This window comes from Eretmochelys imbricata, chromosome 1 (genome assembly GCF_965152235.1).
Source record: "Eretmochelys imbricata isolate rEreImb1 chromosome 1, rEreImb1.hap1, whole genome shotgun sequence".
NCBI lineage: Eukaryota > Metazoa > Chordata > Testudines > Cheloniidae > Eretmochelys > Eretmochelys imbricata.
The window spans coordinates 291,932,660-291,960,612 of record NC_135572.1 but is presented as its reverse complement, the minus strand read 5'-3'; positions in this window follow the sequence as shown (position 1 = coordinate 291,960,612).

Genomic DNA, 27,953 nt, shown 5'->3' with positions numbered 1-27,953 from the left:
GATCTGATGCCATTGTTTATGTCAGGAAAGGGCTGAAGAAACATTTTTCTAATGAGCTAGTTTCCCAACACTGAAGATACTTTGCATCTAATATTAGTACACAGATTCCATGCATGTTAAAGGAAGAGATGTCACCATGATTAATACACATCTGTCAGATTAATCATAAGAGTCTAGAGGATTATAACTTGGAAGGAATTCATAGTAAATGTGTTGTAAAAATGCATTTTTCTTTTAAAAAGATCCTGGAAAAATACCAAGGATGGTTCAGCTAGCTTTGGTTTATAAAAATATAACAGTGTCACTTAGAAGAGATTCCCCCCCCCCCTTTAACCTGATAATCATTATGTATTTATTCCCTTAACAATTTACAGAGTTAACAGGAGGTAGTTATATTACCTATGCCTGCCAGTCTCAGGGAGCATCACTGTGTCAAAAAGGAACTAATTTTCTAAATTATTCCTTGCCAGAGAATTCTGATAGTCATCCAGCCCTCCTGATACAAATTTCTTCCACAACACATGCAAGGGTGTGAGACTTCTAGACATAGTTCACCAAGAGATTAGTCCAAAAGGGGACAGGAGCCAATACAGATCCATCATATCCTGGCATAGTGAGCCTTACAGTAGTTGAACCCTGGAACATACAGATAATATGTGGAAGATTATGCTGAACACCCAGTGTCCCTGATTTGGATATGAAGATATGTCTGTGACATTATCTGATTAAAGAATGACCACACAAACCATTGTTGCTACCACTGTTATATAATTGCAACGAATCTTGTACAAAGTGTGATGCATGGGTAGAAAGGATAAATGACCCAGATTCAACCTTTAGAGACATGATAGAAAAGTATGTGAATGGTAATTAGGGCCACTCCATGCTAGATAGGCTAGAACTTTGAAATGAAAACCTGTAGTGTTAGAGAATTGGAGGTGATACTAATTGTATGTGTATATTTATATCTTGTAGAATGTTAGCCATGTAAACAGACAGTTCCTGTCTGTCACTATAGCTATTGATTCAGAGATCAAAAGGCCATATTATCATTTAGATGACCTGTAAACATAGTAACATCACTGAATTCATCTCTCTTTGAAATGTATAGCAAATCATCGGCGAATGGTAGAAAAACAGCAAGTGCCTTACGTTAATCTGTGTAGCTAATTACCAGTGATGTGTAGGAAATAGGTCTACTTCAAAATCCCCAGGTTTGCCTATTGTTTGCCAAAGCACTCCAAGCTGTCAAAGAAGGCCTGAGACTGTATAAAAAAGGGTTTGGGTCCTGATCCTTTTTATTTCAGATGTGCTTGATGATTCATGCAGATGAAGCTTAAAACCAAGATTGAAATCTCCAGTCCTAATCTGAAATCACCCTGCATATAAACATTGGACTATAACCTATGGACTATTTCGGAAAGCACACTTTTCAGCTACAAAGCTCACCATCTCTACTATGAATCTGATGGCAGAACTGTACTCATGTCTGTATGTATAGTGATCTTTTAACCAATACTCTATCTCTTTTCTTTTTAACTAAAAGAACTAACTAACTAACTAACTGCTCTGGCTCATCACATAGAACTCTGCAACCCAACGGGACCCTGCTACAAGTGTCAGGTCCAGTGGAAACAGAATCAGACCCTCTTGGGCTCAGTTTGGGTGGATCTCCTCCTCCTGCCCATGGGCGGGGTGTGAGTGTCCCTCTCTTGCCAGCTGCCATCACTTCGCAGCACTGTGTGTGTGCAGAACAATTGGGCGGACAAGTCACAGTGCCTCTCACTGTGCAGAGTACACACTGCACAGCAGGGAGTGGAGGACAGCAGGGATAGGCCACACATCTGCTAGTGCATGTGGCCGTTGCTGTGCCAACCCAATGGACAGATGGTGGTGACAGTGATGACTCAAGTTCAGGGTGACTGGTTGGGATTGGATCAGAAGGCTACTCTACGCTCTTGGGCTTGGAGCGGGTGAGCCTGGATATGGTTCAGGCCTAAAAATTAGGCCGGAGCACACTTTTATCATGATCTGCTACCCTGATATGAGAGCATCTTGCAGAGGAAAGTTTATTTACCCACTGAGTAGCTGCAGGATGGTGATGGAATGTGCCTTTAATGACAGAAGGCAAGATGGTGCTGCCACAAAACAATTTGGATGCCAGTGTGTGTAATGACATTCATAGTATCTGGGCATGCAGTGCACTACGCAACATATGAGGCAAAGTGGGAGTACTTTGGCCAGGACTAGATCCTTACAAGCCCAGTATAAACAACCCCAAAGTGAACCTCTGATATCTGGTACTGGTTCCAGGAGAGAGATGGAAATAAGGGGGAAAACTATGCATTGACGTCTCATGTTCCAACATCCTTGGCCTGGAGGGGAGACGGGTGCCAGAATAATCTGAGCATGATATGAGTATGCTGTGTCAATTGCCCTGTGAGATAATCAAATTTATGTATTAAATTAAAATATTTGCTTTGAAGTTCCTGTCTCTTTATTGCCCAAGCCCTCCTATACCCACTGACCGAACAGCAAAACCATTTCTTACATTAATAACAACACAGCACACACTCCAGCTACCACAATATAAAGCAAATGCAAACATGAAAGTGCAAAGCAGTTCCAAACTACTGTGCTAATGAAACCACTAAAGTGCCAAGAAAACAATACAAGTGAGAAATACAGTTTTACAGCAATAAAACCTCATTGAGATTGATAGGTGTGACCTCATTCTTCAATTAATGTAACTAAGGATCAGCCCCCATCTGTCAGGAATGAGGGACTGCAGCTGCGTCTGCCCAGTTGTCAGGCAGCCAATGAGTGCAGCTGGGCCATAGCAGAACCACCTGATTGGCTAAGGCAGTCAGGTGGCTTGCTCTTAAGCCCAGCAGTTGCAGAGGGTCAGTGGCTATTCAAACCACATGCCTGTGGATTCTCTGCCTTTCTGTGCTCACCCTCACTGCAAGCTCTGTTCCTGCCTAGACCATGCCTTGCATCTAGCCTTGGTCCTGTCCCAGATTTGATCCTGCCTTCCCCTAACTCCAGGTAATTTGGTTCTGACTCTTGGCTCTGATTCCTGGCTCTGACGCTGTCTCAACACTCAGCTCTGGCATTTGGTATCTGATTATGGTTATGACTTTTGGCTCCAGTCCCTGGCTCTGACTCTAGCTTTGGGCTCTCGCATTTGGACTTGGATCACTAGGCCTGACCCCCTATGATCCATTCTCCTGATACCACTTAAGACAAAAAGGTGTATGGGAAGGAATCCAAGAGTCTTTGCTGAGCATTGTATTGGGTGTATGCTGGGGAGGCAGAACAGACAAAAAACTGGGAAAGACATCCTGAAGGAGCAGCTGACAGCATGGTGGCTGACCCTGGAAGAAACCCCGGGAGAGGTTTTTGGAACACAAATAAGACTGAAGAGAGTGTTCTGGGTGCTTTGAACAAAAGAAGTTCTGTCCTGCTGTTTGATCCCTTCTGTGTTCAGACACAGAACTGTGTACATTATCTGTGAATAATGCAGCAAAGAAATACTTGACTATCAGCAGTTTCTCCTCTTAAACCTACTAGACCTTGAATTTCTGGCTAGCTTCTCAGGTTAAAAGGAAGTAACAACCACAAACATGGTGGCTTGCATCTCACCCAGCTGGTTCCTCTGCCACACCCTTCCTCATATGTTCTTTTGTCTGGAGAATTCCTGGGACTCAGGTCTGGCTGTGCCCGGAGGCAGTTGATGTCTGCTCTGTGCCTTCGGTTTCCAGAGTTCCTGGTGTCTGCTCCAGCTCCTCTGGGATCTGCACATCTGACTTCTGATTGCTCAGAAACTTCAGCCATCCAGCTGAGCACCTGGTGCAGCTCTTTGCAGAATAGTAACATTCTTGGGCAGTTGCTAGACTGAGAGTTATGCTCTTTGTTCTTCCAGTGCATATTCTTCAGGGATTTAATTTTCTCCCTGCACTGAGGATCCACCTGGTGAATTCCTGGTCAATATCCCCAAATCCTGTCTCTAACTGCTCTCATGCCAGAGGTCCACCAAAACCTTAATGTCATCTTCTGGCCAAAGCAGCAAGTTGAGAGGACTGTTTTCTGGGTGCTAGCTCATCTTTCAAGTGCTGAAGAAGCGTTGCAGCTACAACGAGCCATGTGCACTGCAGGCTTTAAGTGACAAACTAGTATATGTGGACTGGTAGGGGACTTCTGGTACAGAAGTAGGGAGTAGGTAGATGGCAAGAAAATCCAGCCAAGAAGAACTGTGGAAAGGCATGGGAGAACTATCAGCATTTGAGTGGCTTAGGCCTGTGTCTGCACTACAAGGCAGCCTGGTTACCAGCTAAATTATAAACAGCACTCAGGCTTTAGTCTGTATCCCCAGATCAGCCAGCAAGTGTGGGTGTAAAGCACCACCACACTAGAGTGGGAGGATTTTGTATGTGGATTCGAACCAGGTTAGAGAAAACATGAGTAAGACACTGGGTTAACTCTGCAGTGAAGACAAGCCCTACATTTAAACATTACCATCAGGGATTAATTAAAAGGACACTGCCAAGGTGAATATCAAATATTTTTCAATCAACAAGTGTCCTTATTTTTTTTTTTAGAAGGGGAATCTCATTCAGAGTAAATTTTAAATTTGGTAACTCCTTCATAGTTCTACTTCAGTTTTTGAACATTTAGATGTTCACAAAATATTAAAATCTCTACACCTCTGGTTTCTCCCAGGAATTTTTCAGAACCCTCATAGATTCCATGGTGAAGGGAACCATCAAAGTACTTACATGGATTAACTGACTTTTGGTATGGTTAGGGTTAAAATATTTTCCTGCTCCTGGTTAGAGTAAGAGGTCTTTGGTAGGGGAAGCACCAACACGACATGGGAATAGCCTATTTAATTGTAACCATTGTGATGGGGGTGGATCACAGAAACCCCCTGGGGCCTGCCAACTGATGTGCCCAGACTACTTCTGCCCCTGCTTTCTTGCCCTGGCAGCTTGGGACTTCAGGGCCCTGCCTGGTTTGAGCCAGACCTGCTAGCCTGCTGCAAACCCAGACCCAGATCTGAGCCACATCCCCTAACAACTGTAGGCTTAAACTGAAAGCAGCTTAAGAAGTGTTTCTGCCTTTAACACTCAGATGCTCAACTCCCAATGGGGTCCAAACCCCAAATTAATCCGTTTTACCCTGTATAAAGCTTATACAGGGCAAACTCATAAATTGTTCTCCCTCTATAACACTGATAGAGATATGCACAGCTGTTTGACCCCCCCAGGTATTAATACATACTCTGGGTTAATTAATAAGTAAAAGGTGATTTTATTAAATACAGAAAGTAGGATTGAAGTGGTTCCAAGTAGTAACAGACAGAACAAAGTGAATTACCAAGTAAATTAAAATAAACCCCGCAAGTCTATGCCTAATACAGTAAGAAAACTGAATAGAGATAAAACCTTACCCTCAGAGGAGTTCCCATAAGCGTCCTTTTACAGACTAGTCTCCTTCTAGTCTGGGTCCAGCAATCACTCACACCCCCTGTAGTTACTGTCCTTTGTTCCCGTTTCTTTCAGGTATCCTTTGGGGTGGAGAGACTATCTCTTGAGCCAGCTGAATACAAAATGGAGGGGTCTCCCAAGGGTTTATATAGACTTTCTCTTGTGGGTGGATACCCCTCCCTTCCCCTGTTGAGCTGTAGCTCACGAAAGCTCATGCTCAAATAAATTGGTTAGTCTCTAAGGTGCCACAAGTACTCCTTTTCTTCTAGCTACAAGATGGAGCTGAGTCACATGGGTAAAGTCACATGTCCATGCATGACTCAGAACTTACAGGTAGCAGTCATGGTTCACATGCCACCTTGAACATCCTCATGTAGACTTCTTATGTGGATTGGAGCCTTCCAAGATCCATTGTCTGTTAAGTGCTCCTTGATTGGGCACTTAACTTGCAAATTCCTTTCTTAAGACACTGACCAAATGCCTTACTAAGGCTATTTAAAATCAACCAAGTATACATCCAATATTCATAACTTCAAATACAATAATGACACATGCATACAATAGGATGAATATATTCAGTAGATCATAACCTTTACATAGATATATTACATGGCATATGTAGCATAAAACATATTCCAGTTATGTCCTATATACATTCATAAGCATATTTCCATACAGTCTTATGAGGTGCAATGTCACAGCCATCATTAAATTGTAACCTTGAAACATATTTGGTGTCTAGTATCAACTCCATCAGAGCTTTGATAGTTAAACATGAAAACTGAAATTTATTTCTCATGGTTACAGCAGTGATTTATTATTGGATACCGTTATAGTCTATTCTCTTATGCCGATTTGCATTTCTTGAATTGATGTGCTGTTTCTTTTAGCTGTTTTTAATCATGTAACCTACTGATTGATCCTTGTGAGTGATGATAAAGTCCATCCCATCAATGATATATCTGTAGTCAAACTAAGTATTCATTTATTTTTCTTATTAGTTTGCAGAAGATATTTTATATGTTAAAATAAGCTTAGGATTGATTAGGGTTCAGAGAGGGGTATGTGTCACTCCTCTCTACTCTTAGCAGCATGCAAAGCTGAGAGACATAAATCCATGATATTCAATTGCCTTTAATTAGATTGCTGTAATTGCAGTGTTTACCTCAAATGATTTGAAGGTTCAATTTGGATAAGAATTAAAAACCAAACAAACAAAAGAAAAAACCGGACGTGACCAAATTCTGTAACACTCATCAGCATTGGCAGCTTGCTGGGAACTAGGGACCCTCATTCAATTTTTGTATACGTTTGCATAATACTTATAATAAAGTCACTTCACACACAATAATTTGATCGTACTTGTATCTTCCTTGGTAGATTTTATTTTAAATGCTTCTTGTCTGATTTCACCAACAAAGTTCACAGGTGTATAAGTATTACTACTCCTATCATACAGATAGGGATACTGAAGTACAAAGAATTTAAAGCATAACGGCAATATTTTCAAATGTGGGTGCATAAAATTAGACCCTTGCATACATATTTGGGCAACTAGTGCTAGATGTACAAAGGGATTTAGGTGCCTGACTGCCACTTTAGGTGCTTCAGTCCAAAATTTAGATCTTCAAAAGCCCCACTTAGCTGCCGCCTAAACTTGTAGGTGCCTAAATTCCCTAGGTACCTATATCTCCACTGGTAAGTTTCCCTAGGCCCCTAAAAATCTGCCAGAATACATGCAGACAGTTACCCAAGTCCTGATGTATGCTGTCTATCACACACTTGAGCCTTGGTGGGATCCAATCTTGCCTGTGGGGCTACATCTGGTAGATTGGGCCCAAAGTGGCACCTGCTATAACCTGGTTAGTTATATAGAGGTTAGTGCACTCCCTCAGGATGCAGGCAACGCAGGATCAAATCCCCCGGCTGCATAATTGGAGGCAGGGATTTAGCCCCATTTAACCATGGGGCACCACCTCTGTTTTTTGTTTAATGAGAAAGGGTTTAGGCACCTAACTCCAGGAGCATGATCATAGCTGTGAATCCCAAATGGAGATATGCACGTCCATCCAGCCCAGATTTAGGCACCTAATTCCCTCTGCCCCTCTCCTCAGGATTTCCTATTGGATCCCATTCTTAGGGGTGTAACTCTTCCCAGGCACTATATAGGAAGCCTGGGTGCCTAACCTGGAGCAGTGGATTCCATTAGGTAGCATTGTGGATGTACTAATGTGTTCAAGGTAACAAAAGTCCAACTCAGACTGCTACATAAAATTGTTTAGAACAAAGTATAGAAGGGAAACTGAAAACTCGTATTCATCCAAACACAAAAGGTTTATTGACACAACCCAAAGATGGTGTTTTGGAAATTAAGCACTAAAATAATTAGGAGTCGTGCTTATCTGCCTATCACTCCCTTTTGGGTCTTAATAAAAGATTGGGGGAAATAAAAGCAACTGGGAAATGGATGGGCTGAAAGGAGCGAGCTTCACCACGACACTGTTTGACTTTCATCATCCTGACCGGGCCAGAGACAGGAATCAGATGCTGCTGCCACATCCACTGGCTCTGGCTAATTCCAGATCATTCCCTGGGGTTAAATTTTGGTTGCTGCTAAGAACCTGTGATTAGAGAGTCAGCAAAAATATTGCTTTAAACAGCCCCATGCTGGTGCACGTTTGCCAGGTGTAAAAGTGGTTAATAAATCTAGGTGCTGGGTCTGTGCTTCTCCAGCAGCAAGGTTGCAAATGAACATCAGCCCCAGAGATAGAAGTGGGACTTTCTATTCATTGCTGTTCTTTTCTCCCGCCTTTTGTGTATGTTTGTTTTGTTGTGTTTTCAAGGAAACAACATTGGACTTTAACAACAACAGCGAAAAGAGCTCCAGCCCATCTCAACTAATTTCCTCTTTTCCCTCAAAAGTACAGTTATTACTATCTTTAATACCATCTAAAGTAGTGGCTGTCAACCTTTCCAGACTACTGTACCCCTTTCAGGAGTCTGGTTTGTCTTGCATACCCCGCAAGTTTCACCTCACTTAAAAACTACTTGTTTACAAAATCAGACATAAAAATACAAAAGGGTCAGAGTACACGATATCCGAAAAATTGCTTACTTTCTCTTTTTTACCATACAATTGTAAAATAAATCAATTGGAATAAAAATATTGTACTTACATTTCAGTGTATAGTACGGTGGTAGCCAAACGGTGGCTCACGAGTCACATGTGGCTCTTTTACCATTACAGTGCAGCTCATGGAGCCCCCCACACTCCTTCCCCATTCTCCACCTACCAGACTGGGCGGGGCGGGGGAGCTCGGGACCTCTGCCTTGCAGCAGGGTGGTGGGGTAGGGGCTTCTGCCCAGCGGAGAAGGGGTGGTCTTGCGGCTTGAGCTCCTCGGGGCGCACCTGCTGGAGCCCAGGGCCACATCAGGGTTGCACAACTGTATGGAGGGCCAGGTAGGGAGGGCTGTGCCTTCCCAAACAGCCTGGCCCCTGGCCCCTATCCACCCCCTCCCACTTCCCGCCCCCTTAGAACCTCCGACCTATCCAACCCCCCTGCTCCTTGACCCCGACCACTCCCTTCCAGGACCCCCCACCCCTAACGACCACCCCCCCCGGGACCCCACCACCTATCCAACCCCTGCCCCTGCTCCCTGTCCCCTGACTGCCATGACCCCTATCCACACCCCCACCCCCTGACAGGCCCCCTGGGACTCCCATGCCTATCCAACCCTCCCTGTTCCCCATCTCCTGACTGCCCCCCCCAGAACCTCCACCCCATCCAACCTCCCCTGCTCTCTGTCCCCTGACTGCCCCTTGGGACCCCCTGCCCCTTATCCAACAGCCCCCCACTCCCATCCCCTTACCATGCCAGAGCCAGACACGCCACTGCGCTGCCCAACAGGAGCGGTGGGCCAGAGCGGTGCCCGTGCGGCACCATGGCTGTGGGGGAAGGGGAACAGCGGGGGAGGGGCGGGGAGCTAGCCTCCCTGGCAGGGAGCTCAAGGGCCGGGCAGGATGAGTCTCGCAGGCTGAATGTAGCCCACAGGCCGTAGTTTGCCCACCTCTGACCTAGACAGATCACCACAGTTTTGAAATAGACCACTCAATTCAAATTCATCCAGATTTATTCAAAACAGAGCTCTGAGAGAATGGTGGTTGCATTAGAGATATATATGTTAATATAAATCACACTTTAGGAAAGAATGTCAACAATAGAGGTAGACTACCTAAGCAGCAAGGTAGTTGAACAAATATAAAAAAAGTATTTTAAATTTGGCAAGAGGCTTCCAAATTTACCCACAGTTAAACAGTGTACATCTGACAATCACTGCATCAAACAGATTATAAGACAACAACTTTTTTTGAAACAATCTTCATTGCAGTTGTTAATAACTCCAGATGCATTATTTAACCACAATATTTTAAAGCAATTAATGTATGGTCACATAACTCATAGGTCACCCCTAATAAGGTAATGTGAATTCATTGAAGTGTTGTGTGAATAATGTGAACAGCTATTAAACAGAACAATCCATTGATTTAAATCTCATTCTGTTCTAATGTGGTTTTTATGTTAAAATCCCAGCTCTTGATGGGTAGCCATTAGAATGAATTTCTTTACCTCTGAAATATTTGAGCATCTTAACATTTTATTTGTGTGCCTTGTTTAAAGCATGGGGGGAGAGGAGGGGAAGGAGGAACTTTTCAACAGATGGTGCCTGACATATGTATAAAGTTTAACAGGTGTATTAAGACACAGCTAGTCAGAACAAGTTTTTCCTCTTCAGTTAAGCATGAGCTGCATATGCTTGTGTTTGTTTATACCCTTATGGAGGACAAGAAAGCCATCAAGATGTCAATTGGCTGTTAGATTCATACAGAGAAGTGTATGTTCTGAACACAGGACATTATCACAGTTGGACACCAAAGCCTATTGTCAATGATGCGAGAAAGGGAATCAAGAAGAATATGTTTAGTTCATCAAAAAGATGAGAATTTCCATGTGGTTAATGTGTTCTGTTTGTTATTGCCAAAGCCAAACAAACTCAGAGAGCATCACAAATCTAAAATAAAAATGAAATCTTTAGTGCAGCCAGGTCAGAGATTATGATCTTTATCAAATTTTCTCTCTCATTTAAACCCCATATCAGAGGAACTCTGGAACAGAGCAATATCAGGACTTTTCCATTTGCAATTTCTTTTTAAATTAAAAACTCAGTCTGGTTGTAATTTATATTGCAGAAGACTAATAATTCTTCTAACATAAAAGAAAAACTGAACTCAGCACATCTTTATTGTCCATGAATTTTCAGATGCCCTTTTCTTAAGGAAGAGCTTGGAAGGTAGAGTGGTGTTAGCCGACGGCCAAGGATGTTTGGTGAGGTGCCAGCTATGCCCGTTTATACCATCCGTGACTTTAACCGCTAGGACGCACTGTCCCTTCGCGGCGGGCAGCCTGGGCTAGGCTGACGGATGCCCCAAGGTCCTAACCACCTGTGACTTTAACTGCTAGAGCTCAGAGCTCCTTCGCAGCGGGCAGTCAATACTGACTGACAGGTGCCCCAATGGCAGCACTAAGAGCCTCTCCACACCCGTGACTTTAACTGCTAGAGCTCAGAGCTCCTTCGCAGCGGGCAGCCAGGATTGACTGACAGGTGCCCCAAGAGTTTGCCCCGTGGAGGCGGCACAACTCAACGCTAGGCTCTTAGTACTCTCACCTAATGGCCAGGCTTTAGAGCCAAAACGGCTGAGGTTCTTTTAATTGTGTTGGCTGCTTTACAGTAAACCAGAGAAAACAAGTCAGGCTTATGCACAAATGGTTACCAAAATTTATTAAGCTAGATTCTAATCATGTGGTTACAAAATTGCTAGTGCCTACTTATTTAAATGTAGAGATGTTACACACACAAACAAGTTACAAAACTGAAGCCACAATCCCAAAGAAAGAAAACAAAGTATAGAGCTCTATTTCAAAATATGTGTACACTAAAGATAGGAGATCAGGTGTGGGTGCTTCTTACCCTCCTTGCATCTCTCGATTCCAGCGGTGCCAAGCCAGGATCGGTCACTCAATTCCGCGGAAAGACGAATAAGGGACAAGGCGTAGGGACCCTCTTAGCTGCAGAAGCCTTGGGAGGCTGTCACTTATCTGACCAGCAGATAGATAGTGAAAAGCACTCCAAAATCATGGTGCTGTAGGTCCCCTACTTATACCTCTGTACTCCTTTATTCTCTTTCTCCTTTCTTATGCCAAATTGAGGCTGGTCTGTCTGGGTGACGCCAGCTTTCGCAAGAGTAGTTTACACTTGCAAGGGAGAGAAACAATAAGTGTTGACTACTGGACATTTCTTTTATCAGGGTAAATATTTTCCCAACTAGGATGTTGGTGTGTGTGCATCACGCTAGTTAGTAGGGGCTAAAAGCCATGTCTGTCAAAGCCTCTGCCTGCTGTGAGCTTAATCGTTGTATCTGCTCCCAGAGGCACACTGTAGCAGCACACCTGTGCTTTCACAGCTTCAAAGGCTGTGCTGGAATATATGTTAAGTGCCCTGTTCCGGCTTCCTCCTGTGTTTCCAGCAATGCTGGTTCTGAGGGGCGGGGGGGGGGGGGCTGTCTGTCTGGCTACAAGTGGTATAACAAATTATTAAATTGATCAAATGTTGTATTTAATGTAGGCAGCAGCTGAGGAAATCAGTGGATCATTTCTGATTTTTCCATCCAGGCTTTTGCTTTAGAATCCAGCAGAGGAAAGGAAACATACAGAGCCAAATTCTGCACAGTCCTGTATCCCATGAGAGCAATTAACTTGGCCTGTTAATATCAATGATGTTCCAGGAGTATGAGCCAGTGCAAAATTTAGTACACTGTAGCTAGACACTTTTTAAAAATGTATTGTTTTCATACATGAGTTACAACAAGACAAAGGGCCAAAAATCAGCCTTTTTCTAACTCCATTGATTTGTTTTTGAAGGTTGCTCATCACAAAAACATTTGAAACATCATCCATGTGACCAACAAACTTACAGTTGTTTATATATAGTCACACACACTAAAGTAAGGAGCTGATATCAGTGAGAAAGTTTATTGCAGAAAAGCTAAGTTGAACATACAATTCTCTATGTGGCAGAAGTGGGGATCATTCTTATTCCATCTCAGAATGAGTTCACTAGTGTTGTCCCACTCTTGTGAAAGCTATGTCTCCAGCAGCCGAGTCTTCCCCTGGTTATGTACAGATATCTTTTTTTCCAGGGGAGCAAAGTTGTCATGTGAAGTCATCATCATAGGAGAGGTGATATCTTAGGTAGCTAATGACATTACCATACAGGGCTATGAAAATCAGTATGGTGACCTTGAATAAGTCTCTGTTCAATGGGAGTTGTTCACAGAGACCTGCTCAGTGTCTGAGAGGATTAGGCATAATCCTCTGGCCAGCCGCAGCTGGTACTCCTTGCCTCTAGGGTTATTTGGGTTCCTAGCCACATTGCAGAAACGAACTTGATGACAGTGAAGTCACACCAGGAATGAATGTGGCCCATTGATGTTAACTATATTTCTAAGGTGATAACGTAATGTTGACTAAAATGTCTTTCTAATGTGATAACATAATCTTGACTATGAAGTGGAAATTTTACAGCTATATGCTCTTTTTATGGCCCTACTAATAACTATAGCACTTTAGTACACAAAGTGTGTACATTGGGGCAAATGCTGGTCCCACTGAAGTCATTGGCAAAACTTCTTTTGATTTCAATGGAATCACAATTTGACTCAGCCAAATGATTTAAGGGGCAATCTTTCATAAGAAAGTGCACAACTTTACTCTCAGCAGTTCCAATGACATCAATAGGCCTGCTCAGATGATAAAATTATTCATGTGCATGTTTGCAGTTCTGGGGCCTAAATCTTTACATTGAAAAGGCACACTGTCATGTAATAGGGACTAGGTGATGCAGGTAACTGATAGTGGGCTACAGAGCTTTACATCTTTGGATCATTCATTCACAACCGATGCACATCAAACCAATGTGAAATGAAATGATGATCTCAGTCCTGTTTCTACATGACAGGGCTTTGCAGTACAAAAATCACGACTACAGTTTAGCACCCTTGTTGGCAGTCTCACTCCAGACCAAGTATTGAATCAGTGTGGAGCCTGATGTACCATCTTGTCAGGATCCCAACACAGGCAGCCAGGACAAAGGATCAGAACAGGGGCAAATCTGAGGGAGGGAGTAGTGGAGGAGGTCATAGTCAGGTTCCAGGCTAGGGTCAATACCAAGGATCAGAGTCTCAGTTGCATTTCAGGGTCTGAGTCAGAAGGCGAGGTCTAAATTAAGCCGAGGTTGAAGCCAGGAGTTCAGGAGCAAGGAATGGTCATGGCAACTGCAGAGAATCCACACTGTCACCAGGACACTTTCTGGAATGCACCTTAGGTTTGTATTGGGTGGGGAGCCAGTCAGGAGCCATGGGGCTTCTGTCTGTCAGACCCCTTGAGGTGGGATTTCCCATGTTCCATGTCCACGGCGGATTGGGGGCAGTGGAGCGCAAGCTGGTTACAGCTTTGGGTGGGTGGCAGCATGGAGATGCTAGCTACTTAGCAATTCTGCAGGCCTGCGTTCTACTCATATGGGGCCCTACACATTTCACTTTTGTGAGGTGATCCATACCTACAAGAATTGGGGTGTATTAACCAAACAATGTACGCTAACTGTACCCCTAAGAATTGATAGAGGACTTCAACAGGGTGATGTCAATTCCACACCTGTCAAATGTATACCTAAAATACAATTTGGTGCTGTTGGTTAGAGCTTGTTGGAAAAAGAAATCCTCAGGATGGTCAAGAATTTCCTTTATTTTGTGTTGAGGTGTCATTTTCAGCAGCACCAGCACTTTTTGACCAGTTCTACTATCTGTAGATAATGCAATATTCACTAAAAATGAAACATACTAAGTGGAGTACAAAGAAGGCAAAAGACTAGCGTGTCCAGCAGAAAGAGAGCCTTGAGTGCTTAATAAAAAGGAAGCCAAAACATCAAATAATGAAAGATGTTCTTCTGCAGAGATGCTAATTCTAGGATCTCTATGCTTCTTATGTATTTTGGAAAAAGAAAAAGTTTGTGAAAGTGCACTCAGGGATTCAAGTGGCAATGGCTCTGACATTTAAACAAAAGGCATTTAGCTGAAACGCATTAAACAATGTGCAATATGTTTACAAAGTTTAATATCTGAGATATTTGTTCTTTAAAGAATTAAAACAAATGTATGCACAGCAATGGTATTATATGCAAAAAGTAACGTAAACAAATAGAACATCTGATTTATAGCAATGGTGAACAGTACTGAGTTAAGGGAACTAGCCATATTGTCACAGCAAATTCCCAGTATTCAAGTGTTTTTATCTCTAACATGTAATCAAGATAACGCACAGATTTTTGTTATTTTGAGTCAACTAGTAACAGCTTTCAATAGTTCAGAAAAAAAAAATCCTTTAGACATGTTCACTGTGTGCAAATTAGTATCTGGGTGTGTGTAGAATCCATTCAGTTGCACTGTTCATTAGTTTATTTTGGCTACATTACTGAAATTTTTCTAAAAGATGTTGAAAGGTGACAGCTATAGAAGTCCCAGTTGTTATCAGTGTATGCAGGCAATTTCCTTCATACCGAATGTTCCAAATCTTAACTCGGTTATAGTGTTTAATGTAATGAAAAGTGAGATGATTTCTATTATCACAAACAGAAGGGTGCTGATAGGACCCCTTGGTATTATAATGACATATTAGAAAGGTGCCATATTTTGTATCACGATATAATTCTGTTTTCAGTAAAATGTGGTATCTGGTGTTTCACATTAATGTCTTTCAGCTTCCTTTCAGACTGGGTACCATCTAATATAAGATGTGTCCTGCCTTTAAATTCCAATACTTTGTCCTGTATTGTGTAGTTAATCGTGAGAGATGTGCTGTATGATGACTTCACACACTACACGGCAAGATGTACTGTTGGACAATGTGAAGCCTTGTTATTGATTGCACAATATGACATGTCATAAGTCTAGTATATTAGAGAGCTAAAATATATGGATTAGGTAGGAGCAATAATGGTCAGGTATAAGCTTACTGAAGGTCAAAGTGTGACTTAAGGTTTGACAAGTATTTCTAAATGAACTTGTTTATTTTCTAGGAGAGCAAATTTCTGTTTACTAAGCTGCAAAAAGGTAACAAGGATAGAAGTTGTATAAATTGCTTTCTAGATAAGTGATAATAGGGTGTCCCTACCCAAGGCGATGACCAGAATAATAGGGAAATTGAGATAAACAAGCAAGTACCATTAAGGAAAAGAACAGGGAAACTGAAGAAAATAGAAAAGTATAGTAGAGAAAACCCAAAATGGGATAAGTAGCCAATCGATGGCAAGGTCACCATACATGGGTTAGGTATGCTTAATAATAATTAACCAAAGAAATGGCTAGTAGTGTAAAGGTGTTTGATGTTATTTGGAAGATATATAATGCTTAATGTTGATCGGAAGGATAATGAATATTATTAAATATTAAATATAGAGCATTGGAGGAGAAATCCACAATGACCCCACCTATGACACAGGAGAAGGAAACTGATCTTTTTTCTGCCAGTCTGTTACTATTGATTGCTTTTATGGTAGTTGTTAACCTCAGGAAATGCTTTTGGTTCAAATAAAGGTTTGAATTAATAACCCTGAGTGTCTTGGCCTGAGTGTGTTATAGTGCACCCAACACATATAGCATACTAGAAATATGCTGCTTCCAAAGCATGTGTGTGTGTATAACCTTCAGTCAGGTGTGGTCTGCTGCAACAAGGGCCAAGTTCAAAAAGCTAGGGGTCCCTTTTAAAACTAACAAACATCACCAACTTAAGGTCCATCTCAGAATTTCTGGGATCATGAAATACTTGCCTGGGCTCCATTAGTAGACAAACGCTTCTTCACTCTTCAGCCCCGATTTTGTGTATGGAAACAAGAAAAAACATTAGTAGGGAAAAGGGAACTCAGCATCAACTTGGGAAAACACAACCATATGGCTATATGAATGATAAATAAAACATTTTATCATGATGACTTTGGCAGTAGTCCATGAACTCAGCTCCCCACCTGCTGGTGTGAACAATCAATAGGCAAATGTCCTTTTGTCATCTCACTTCACCTTTCTCCCTCAGCTAAACATCACTTACCGTATGGTGTCTGTGGTAACAGTCCCAAAGTCTTGAGGTGCACTTGGGTGAGCGTGTCTCCAGGTTCTTGGGATGTGCTGCCTGGTCCTGTCCTGAGGACCCAGTACTCAACCCAGGTATTAGTGATTTAGTGACTGGGTAGAAGGTGCCTCATTAGAGTTTACACAGGTAAATGAGGTAATGAGGTAAACAATACACAGGTGTATTGTTGCCCTCTGTAGCTTCAGCAAAGAGCCATCTTTGTATTGTCTCCTGTCAAAGAGTCCTCTCAATGATGAAACGGACAAGAACAAGTAGCATATAGGAGCCTTGAGTTATCTTACTACAACAGATATACATCTAGCCATGACATAGCAACCCTTCCTTCCTTCCTCTCTCAGTACAGTTCCACTACCCAATGAATTCTGAATACGTGTACAGTTACAGTGACTGCCAAAGGTGTCATGGGAAGAAAGTTTATGCAAATACAACTCTCTGTAGCCATACTTTCCCTTATTCACCATCAAGATGTGGCAGAAAGCTCCTTCACCTCTGGAGCATCTGCCCATTTGGAATTCTAGTTAAATAGCTTATGTAGATGAGATAACTCTATGGCCATTCTGCCTCCTCTTTACTAACTGAGGGGAGCCCAAAGCTCCTTACCTTCTATAGCTTCAGGCCACATGCCTTACATAGGGATCACCAAAGTCAGAGTGTGAGTAACTGTCCACCCTGTAGATATCAGAGTGAAATAACTGTAGAGGATTTTGGGAAGAAGCCAGGTGGTGTGGGAAGGGACAGAACAGGATCTAAGCCTAGTGTGTCAGCAGGAGGATATCTTCTGTTTAAGTCCAAGAGAGGTGCTCTGCTTGTGTGCGTGTATATGAGAAGTGGTTCTCATCCTTGCACCTTACAGTGCCTTCACTCTTCTCAGTCAGTGGCAGGAGGACAATGGAGGCCTCAGAAAAGTGTGTGTGTGTGTTTGTGCACGCGCGCTCACCAGTCAGAAGACATGTTAAGAAGTCTTTAGAGTTGTCCCCTTGCTCCCATCTCCCAGGAGGCTGATGGTGAGGTGATGATAAAAGAGTCTCTTTTTTCATTCTTCCATGCAGGGGATGAGTCTCCTGCACTGGGGCTGGAATCCCGAATAAGGGATTCACCCCAACTTCTCATTTCCTACTGTGGTTTCATGTCCAAGTGGGAAGTCTCCCTTCTTTCCTGCAGAGATCAGGGTGACTGAGATGGGTTAGACCTTTTAGTCTGGGAGCTGCCTTTCTGCCCCAGTTTCTCCCCTACAGACTACTTCTCTTTTCACTAGCCAAGGGGGAAGGAAGAGAGGATGGTCAACAGGTCACCATGGTTATGTGTGTTATAGTGAAGAAATACATTTGCTATTGGAAGTATTGTACAGAAAATACTGCAAAAACAGAGATAAAATTATATAGCATGATGCAGGAAGTGTTCCTTGGCAGGGGCATCCACTGCTTATAATATTGGTCCATGCTGCAAGATGGTTTATTGCATGCTGTTCTATGAAGCTTGTTTATACTGGGTTTTGGTTTACTGTGCAGAAGCACACAGTATATATACAAATAATGCTGAGCCCAGTGTTTAGAGGGTTTTTAAAAACTTTTATTCTTCTATTTGCCTAAAAGCAGAACAAGAATTGTTTGAAGTGGAAATGGAGATTATATTAGCTGTACTCTGTCACAAGTGAGCAAAAGAAACTGGGAGAGTATAAAATGCTCTATTATTCAGGTGCTTTCAGTTATTTCCTCATAAAACCAAACCACTATAACTGAGTTATTTTCTGAATCAAAATATTGCCTACCTCTGTTCAAGTGAACTAGGAGCATCACCAGCTTTTATACTCATATGATTGACTCTGTGCATTTGAAAAGTATATTTAATATAGCACTTTTGGAAAGTAGTCTGAACTACCTAGGGGGACGGCTATCATCAGTCTAAAGGATTCTAAACTGGTTTAGTCAACATGTAAATTAATATAACAGTTTTGTTCTGCTGACACTATAAAATACTTAATATATACTGGAATATTGGAATACTTCTTTTCCATTTCATTCCATATCTCAATGGAAGATAAAATTCACTTAAAATGACCAGAGCTTGCTATTTAATGTATGGGGGAAAATGAATATGAAAAATTCCTTCAGTGAGTTGCTATCACATTAAGGTCATAGACTAAAAGGGCCTTCCCTCTCGTTTGGTGCCTGTCTTCCTGAGCCCTGATAAACTAAGCCAGGGAGGTTAAGCTGCTATTGGTAAAAAGGTTTGTCAGTGCTGAACAGCAAAAACGGATTTCAATGATCTCCTGTCACACTCTAAAAGGGGATAGATTGTGACCACTAGTTTTGCTTAATGGCAACATATGGCTTTCCTTGATGCTTTGCAGACTCTGTGGGGTACTTCATTGTTTTCTTGACGTTTTGACAAATTTGACTTTAAAGTGCAGTTCTACTCTGAAAAGTGGCTCTGTAAAGTGACATTTTAATGTTCCATATTTGTCTCTCCAAGGCTTCCAGAGCAAATGTGCTCCATTGACCAGTAAAAATGATGTTTTTTTTAACTGCCAGTCCTGAAAACTTAACCTGAGATCTCAACATCAAGCTGAGTTTTTACTTCTCATCACTAGTAATAGAGGCCATGAAAGTCAAACTCTGCCCCCAGTTCTGCCAGTACTATGTAGTTGTCTTCAATTTATGCCTTCATTGCTGTCAAGGTTCCTCCCCCACTCTGAACTCTAGGGTACAGGTGTGGGGACCTGCATGAAAACCTCCTAAGCTTACCTTCACCAGCTTAGGTTAAAACTTCCCCAAGGTACACATTAATTTTATCCTTTGTCCCTGGATCTCCACTGCCACCACCAAACTCTAACTGGGTTTACTGGGAAACGTAGTTTGGACACGTCTTTCCCCCCAAAATCCTCCCAACCCTTGCACCCCACTTCCTCGGAAAGGTTTGGTAAAAATCCTCACCAATTTGCATAGGTGACCACAGACCCAAACCCTTGGATCTGAGAACAATGAAAAAGCATTCAGTTTTCTTACAAGAAGACTTTTAATAGAAGTAAAGAAATCCCCTCTGTAAAATCAGGATGGTAGATACCTTACAGGGTAATTAGATTCAAAACATAGAGAATCTCTCTAGGTAAAACCTTAAGTTACAAAAAAGACACACAGACAGGAATAGTCATTCTATTCAGCACAACTCTTTTCTCAGCCATTTAAAGAAATCATAATCTAACACATACCTAACTAGATTACTTACTAAAAGTTCTAAGACTCCATTCCTGTTCTGTCCCCGGCAAAAGCAGCATACAGACAGACACAGACCCTTTGTTTTTTTCCCTCCTCCCAGCTTTTGAAAGTATCTTGTCTCCTCATTGGTCATTTTGGTCAGGTGCCAGCGAGGTTACCTTTAGCTTCTTAACCCTTTACAGGTGAGAGGATTTTTCCTCTGGCCAGGAGGGATTTTAAAGGGGTTTACCCTTCCCTTTATATTTATGACAATTGTCATACACAGCATACACTCATTGCCCTTAATAGGGTTGTATAGGTGTATCCGACTGGGCCTGTAATCAGAAGTTGGCAAACAATTTGTGACTGGACAAGAAATTGACTAAAGGTCATTCTGTCTTAGATGTGTTGGCTCTGCAGGAGCAAAAGATGGTAGAAGGTACTTTCTTCCTTCAAGTAAGCAGATATGACTTGGAATACATGCGGGGAGAAGACCTGTTGATAGGAAAGTGCCTTTTCATTTTTTTTAAACTGTACAGAGTAGAACTGCACTTTAAGGTGCACACTGATCTAACAGCAAGAGAAGTAAACTTGGTGCCATTTGATTATTTTTTTCCAATTTTGATGATTGTTATCAGTGTTTATTTAAGATTTCCCCCCTATTTTAAAAACTCCCTTTTACCATTGGGGAGGTAGGTAGGGTTATAGTTAGAGCAGTGCTGACAGCAGAGCTGAAGGGGGCTCCCTGAAGAGCCAAAGGGGCCAAGCTAAAGGGGCACAGGGTATAGGGGAGGCTACAGTTTTCTTGGGCTGACAGAGCAGAGACCAGGAGCAGGTATTTGACTGGCCTGGCTGTTGTTTTAATGGACTTGCCAGAAAAATAATTTAATTCACCCGGTGTTTTTTTACATGGCTCTACAGATTGGCTTTATCACCACAATACACTGATATATCTAAATGTTAAAAATTTCTGTGTCCAGCTAAAGATGCTTCAGTGTTCCCACTTCTGCAGTTTAAGTAAAAAAAGGATGTTATCAATCTTATCTCTGTGTTATCTCTCTAGATACTATACGTGGCTGTTGAAGGTAGGTGGTGTTGTGGAGTTGCCTTGTGGTTGGGTATTGGGGTTGCGCTTACCTTGTGGGGTGTGGGTGTGGTTTTTTTGCATTTCAAGGGTGGTAACCCTAAGAGCGGTGTTGAGGAGGATGGATGAGCCCCCACCCCAGGGGAAAGATATCTTACTGCCGAACAATTCCTGCCTGGGGTTGGGTGCCCCACCCTGCTGGCTAGTCAATGAGCAAGTGGGGCTGTGACTGTGGAGTTGCTACAGGTCCCTACATGGCCACAGGGCCAATGAGACTGGGTTCTTGCAGGCACAAGTTGTGGGGCTCCTGCCCGGGGTGGAGTGGCTACATCTGTGTCTGGAACAGATGACTCCTCGCAGTAATGGCTGTGCGTCTTGGATCTTCTGGACCAGGACTGCGGCTTTCCCTGCACCTTGTGCCCACAGGGATTGGGTATCATTAGCCCCACTCACTCATCATCCAGGAGTGAGTGAGCCATCTCCAGACAGGAAATGGTCAGCCCTGGGGTGGCTTCCTCCACAGCCGAGGCCTTGTCCTCCTCCTAGCAGACCTGGCTGCGGGTCTCTGCTCTGTTGGGCCAGGATAACCACAGCGTCCCCCACACCTGTTCCTACAGGGATTGTATGACACCAGCCCTGTGGCCATGCAGGGAGCACCCAGCAGCTCAGCTGTTGTGGCTCTGGGCCAGTGACTCCCACTCCCTACAGGCACAAGGTGTGGGGAAGGCTGTGGTCCTGGTAGGGCACAGCAGAGACCGCTAGCACTCCAAGTGGGTGGGAGAGCACAGGTCTGTGACAGCAGGGCTGCAGAAGGCTCCTGGAACTGCCGCAGGAGCCATTCAGCAGTAGGGTGGCCAGTAACTGCAGGTTCCTCCTCCTTGCAATCCCAGAGGGGAGGAGGTGGTCTCTGCTCTGCCCCAAGATATCTGCAGCCTGCCCCTGCAGGGGTCAGGTGTCAGCAGCCCTGATGCAACACAGAGAGCACTCGGCAGCTCCACTCTGATGGACCCGCTCACTCACTCCGTGACACCAGGGCTGCTGATGGCTCCCTGTGCTGCCTCAGGGTGGGTGACATCGGCTCCCTGCCGCCATGCCAACTGTTACTGATTGATATTTTTTTGTTGTTGATTTCAGTGTCAGCTGAAATTGACATTTACTGACAGTGATCCATTAAAATTGAATCCTGCCTAGTCTAAAAGTCTGCATCAGCTTTTGCCCAGTCCTGCACTTAGTCTGCTCATGGAAGTGCTGTTGTATTTATGGGGAGATTTGAATCCTTCTTCAACACTTAGCTGAGCAGTCAGCTGTAGCGATTGTTTGCCATTTTGTCCAGTCCTACACGGCCATAAAGGCTTGACAGCCCGAGAGTCCAACATCGGAACAGACTTGATGAACGCATGTAATGGGGTCTGCCTCTGGGCCACCTCTGACCCTCGACTGGTGGAATTTTATCCCAGATGTTACAAGCCACCAGGAGAATGGCGTTCACTGGAATGTCTTGTGGCATCCTTCTGACATGTCCAAAAAGCGTAAGGCACTGTCTGCAGACAATGGCCCCGGTAGTCTGTAGACTGGAGCAACCATAAACATCTGCATTACAAATGAAGTCATTCCACTTTATGCCCAGTATATGATGTTGGCACTTTGTGTGGAAAGCCTCCAGCTTTCCCCAGTCTGAGTGGCGTAGTGTCCATGTTTTGAAGCCGTACAACAGTATGGGGAGGATACAGCTCGAATAGATCCTGAACTTGATTGTTGTGCTGAGATGACGTTGATTCAATATTTGTTGTAAATGACCCATGGCAGATACTGTGATGCCAATCTGATTGAAAACCTCCATGTGAGAGTTGGAGGAATTGTTGAGTATAGAATCCAAATAGCAAAACCTGGAGACTGCTTTGAAAGTTTTATTATTCAAAGAGATTGGAGTTGCGAGTGGACGTGATCCTAGATTTGAATCTTGAACAATTGCAATATCAGGAGTTACATCAGTGTTGCAAATTCTCATGATTTGATTTGATTAGGTTTTTGCCATATTTGATGTTTTTCCTTAAAGCCCCAACTGCTGGAACCACATGATTGCAAGAAGAAAAGGAGTACTTGTGGCACCTTAGAGACTAACCAATTTATTTGAGCATAAGCTTTCGTGAGCTACAGCTCACTTCATCGAATGTAGCTCACAAAAGCTTATGCTCAAATAAATTGGTTAGTCTCTAAGGTGCCACAAGTACTCCTTTTCTTTTTGTGAATACAGACTAACACGGCTGTTACTCTGAAACCTGTCATGATTGCAAGAGAATCTCGGCTTTAATTTACTTCCCCCCGCCTTGCTCTCATGGTTGTGGAGGAAAGTTTGAAAACAAGGAGTGAGTGCACCATAAAGGCCCATAAACTAGATGGCTGTCTTCTCCCACCCCCTCAGATATGTATTATTAAGTCTCATGATTTTTTAATCAAGCTCATCATTTTTGGGGGCCTGCAATGGATTTTGAATGCTTGGGGTTGGCAGTACTGTTATTGCACAAAGGAGAAGTAGCCAGATATGAAAGGGTCCCCAGGGTGCAACCACGACTGTGGGACTACTGATCCCTCTAAACCCACCAATCTGGGCTGCCTTTCACACTGGGATGCTGATGTCAAGCTACAAACCTCTGATAGGCTCTGCATAGCCATTCACAGGCAGGGACACACCCAATCATGTTACATGAATGATCTCCCAGTCACTCATGAACCATCACTAGGGAGGCTCCAGCCAATTCCACCAGCTCCACAGACTTGCACCCCAGAACTATACCATCTTGTGCTGGTCAGAAGCCTGGCCAGTGTAAACTCATTACTTAATTTGCCACTTTTTCATAGGAAAGTGGACATGCACCAGCCTTTGTAAGTTGAGCTGAGATTTCCCAAGCACTGTAGACAAACTCACTGGTATGGATAAAACATTAAAATAAGTTTGTTTAGCTACAGAAAAAATATATTTTAATGATTATAAGTGGTAGGCATAAAGGTCAGAGATAGTTACCTTAAGAAAATAAAAAAAATAAACGTGCATTCTAAATCCTAAATGTTCAGTCTAAGCAAGAGTTGAATCAAACAGCTTTTCTCACCCTGACAGATGGTACAAGCAGATTACAGTTCCTCAATACATAGGCTGGAACCATCTTCCAGCTACTAGCCTGGGACTAAACTTCCGCAATTCAAAGTCATTGTCCTCCAGATATTCTTCCAGGTGTTGAGCTGGAGTTAGGGTAGAGAGACCAAGTGATGATGTCACTGTCTCTCTTTTAATAGCTTCTTTCAGCTTGCTAGAAATCTCTGCTGTGACGTGTGTTAATCTGCTCCCATGGCGTACATGCCTGTGACTGGAGTCCCAGGGGGCCTCACTGAGATTGCTCAATGAGGGCAAACTGCAAAGAATGGGCCAGATGATCCCCAAAACTTGTGGTTATTTCTAATACTTAGATTCAGCAAACCAGCTTCTACAAGATCTTACTGGTTACCCAGAAGCCAAAACACAGTACCCTGAAAGCAATCCAGCTTTGGGTACCCACCCAGGCAGCCAAGTCAAATATGATGAGGATTACTGAAAATCTTGTTCATCATATATAAAGTTTTACCAATCCCAAAGGATTGGACACATTACCCCCCAGGTCAATGAATATTTCAGATCTTACCCAAACACATGCTTAAAGCCAATTCTTATTAACTAAACTAAGATTTATTCAAAAAGAAAAGAGAGTATAGGTTAAAAGATCATTAAACCTATATATGAAAAAAGTTCTTAAGTCAGTTTCATAGTACAGATGGTGAGCTTCAGTTCATAGACAGTTTACTAAAAACTTCAGAGAAATATAGACAAAAATATTATTACACCCCAGTTCCACCTAAATCAGGGATTCCCAAACTTGGTTTGCGGCTTGCTCAAGGTAAGCCCCTGGTGGACCGTGAGATGCTTTGTTTACCTGAGCTTCTGGAAACGGCGCTGGCTTGGCCACCATTTCCTGCAGCTCCCATTGGCTGGGAACTGCAAACCGCGGCCACTGTGAGCTGCGAGTGGCCGTACCGGCAGACACTCAGGTAAACAAAGTGTCTCATGACACGCCAGGGGCTTACCCTGAACAAGCCGCGAACCAAGTTTGGGAACCCCTGATCTAAAGTTAATATTCCATTTTGATCTCTGAATCCATAGAATATAGTAACAGACAGGAACCATCTGGTTACATTGTTAACCTCTAACAATATATAAGTAAACACAGACCAATACAATCACTACCTTCTTCCAATTCTCTAACAATACAAGTCTACATTTCAAAGCTCTAGTTTATCTAACATGGTTTTGTTAACTATTTATAAGGAATAATCCTAATTACCATTTATATACTTTTCTAATATATCTTTAAAGGTTGAATTTGGATAAGTTAGCATGCAAGTTGCTTAACTCTTTGTGGCTCAGTGTCACAGTGTCTTCTCTGAGAAGTCTTTGGGACAGCTGTCTGGCTATCTATGGCTATCTTTTGTTGTAACTGAAAGGCTGGTTGTGGGTGTTCCCAACCTCATAACATATTTCAGTAACACATATACCAATACTTCATAACTTCACACATAATGATATCACATACAGTCCAACACGATATCAATGTTCAACAGACTCAGACTTTTAAAATGATACCTCACAAGGTATACTTTATGCAAAACATATCAGTTATATGGCAGTGGCAAATATGGTGGTTCCAGGGTGCTATTTTGAGGTACAGATCATCACAACAGAGTGAAACAATGCAGAGTCAGAGGACAAGAACAAAAAGTGAGTTCAGAAGGGGAAAAAGACCTAAACAACTCAAGGCTATGGCATATGAGATTCTGTCTGTGAGCTTGTTTTCACAGTAGAAGCTATGCATGGGTTACCCACAGTAGCTGGATTCAAGTTAACAATGGCAGTGAAGACAATGCAGCATGGGCTAGTGAGTCCGGTACTTGCTCAGGGTTCATGCCGGGCTTGTACTACCCACACTGAAGCCTCCACTGAGATGTCTTTACTGCTATTGTTACCTGTGCTAGTTGGATTTAAATTAGCACATGCACAGCTTTTGCTGTGTAGTCATACCCTGCATACTACCAGCAGGGGCATAGGACTGAATGTGACTAGTTTACATTATGGTAAAACTAGAGTGCCTTGTTTCACCTGTGTTTTTACAACAGGATAACCGACACATGACAGGTAGCCTGTGGTAAGAAACTCATCTCCTCTTAGCAGTAAAGACAAAGTAGTCTTTCTGGCTGTGGTGTCGCCTATTCTTGGAGACAGGCTCTGCAGTATAAGGAAGATGGCTGCATTAAAGAGTTGTTGGATTTTTATTGACAACATTGAATGAATGAGACGAGACATTCCTGAGGGCTACAATGAGTTAAAGAAAAAAAATTCTTGCCTGAACTGTTTTTCCAAGCAAATGGTTAATACCAGCCAATGGGAAAAGTAGCACCATTTCTGCCACAATAAATAGCTTCCCCCACAGAAATATTTTCTCCCCTGGATGAACATTTTGAAAATGAAACTGTTTCCACACAGGAACATTCTCCAAACAATAGACTCTCCTGAGAGATATAGATGTCTTTGCATTAAAAAAGGTAAAAGGAGAATTCCATGTTTCCTTAGGAAAACGGTAACAGTTAATATGTTTGACAGAATAAGTCCATATAATTTACTTTCAAATGCATTGCACAAGACCTGAGATTGTAGAGGTCTCCACTATATGTATTGGTATTAACTACACCTGCTGTGAGGTGGCTTTCAATTTTAGATGGGCCTCGGCTGTAAAATGAAGATCCTCAGCGGCATCTGAACTTTTCAGGCTGTCCCACTAGAAGGAAAAAACAAATGTAACAAATGTTGTACTAGATTTTTAAGTTTGCATTTGACATCTCTGCTACAGGTATATCAAGTGGCTGAATAACACACCATGAAAAAAGAAAAGGAGTACTAGTGGCACCTTAGAGACTAACCAATTTATTTGAGCATAAGCTTTCGTGAGCTACAGCTCACTTCATTGGATGCATTCAGTGGAAGATACAGTGGGGAGATTTATATACGTAGAGAACATGAAACAATGGTTGTTACCATACACACTGTAACAAGAGAGTGATCACTTAAGGTGAGCTATTACCAGCAGGAGAGCGGGGGTGGGGGGACCTTTTGTAGTGATAATCAAGGTGGGCCATTTCCAGCAGTTGACAAGAACGTCTGAGGAACAGCGGGGGGTGGAGGGGGGGAATAAACATGGGGAAATAGTTTTACTTTGTGTAATGACCCATCCACTTCCAGCCTCTATTCAAGCCTAAATTAATTGTAGCCAGTTTGCAAATTAATCCCAATTCAGTAGTCTCACGTTGGAGTCTGTTTTTGAAGTTTTTTTGTTGAAGAATTGCAACTTTTAGGTCTGTAATAGAGTGACCAAAGAGATTGAAGTGTTCTCCAACTGGTTTTTGAATGTTATAATTCTTGACGTCTGATTTGTGTCCATTTATTCTTTTGTTCTCAGATGTTCTTGTCAACTGCTGGAAATGGCCACCTTGAGTGATCACTCTCTTGTTACAGTGTGTATGGTAACACCCATTGTTTCATGTTCTCTATGTATATAAATCTCCCCACTGTATTTTCCACTGAATGCATCCGATGAAGTGAGCTGTAGCTCATGAAAGCTTATGCTCAAATAAGTTTGTTAGTCTCTAAGGTGCCACAAGTACTCCTTTTCTTTTTGCGAATACAGACTAACACGGCTGCTACTCTGAAACCTGACACCATGAAAAGTTTTCCCCAGATTTTTAGACTTTTATGAATATAATTAATATTTCAATACAAAGTGTCTCAAATTGCAAACCACCATTTCCATTAGGCAATACTTTTGCTGTTAGTGATATATTTCAGTTAAAATTT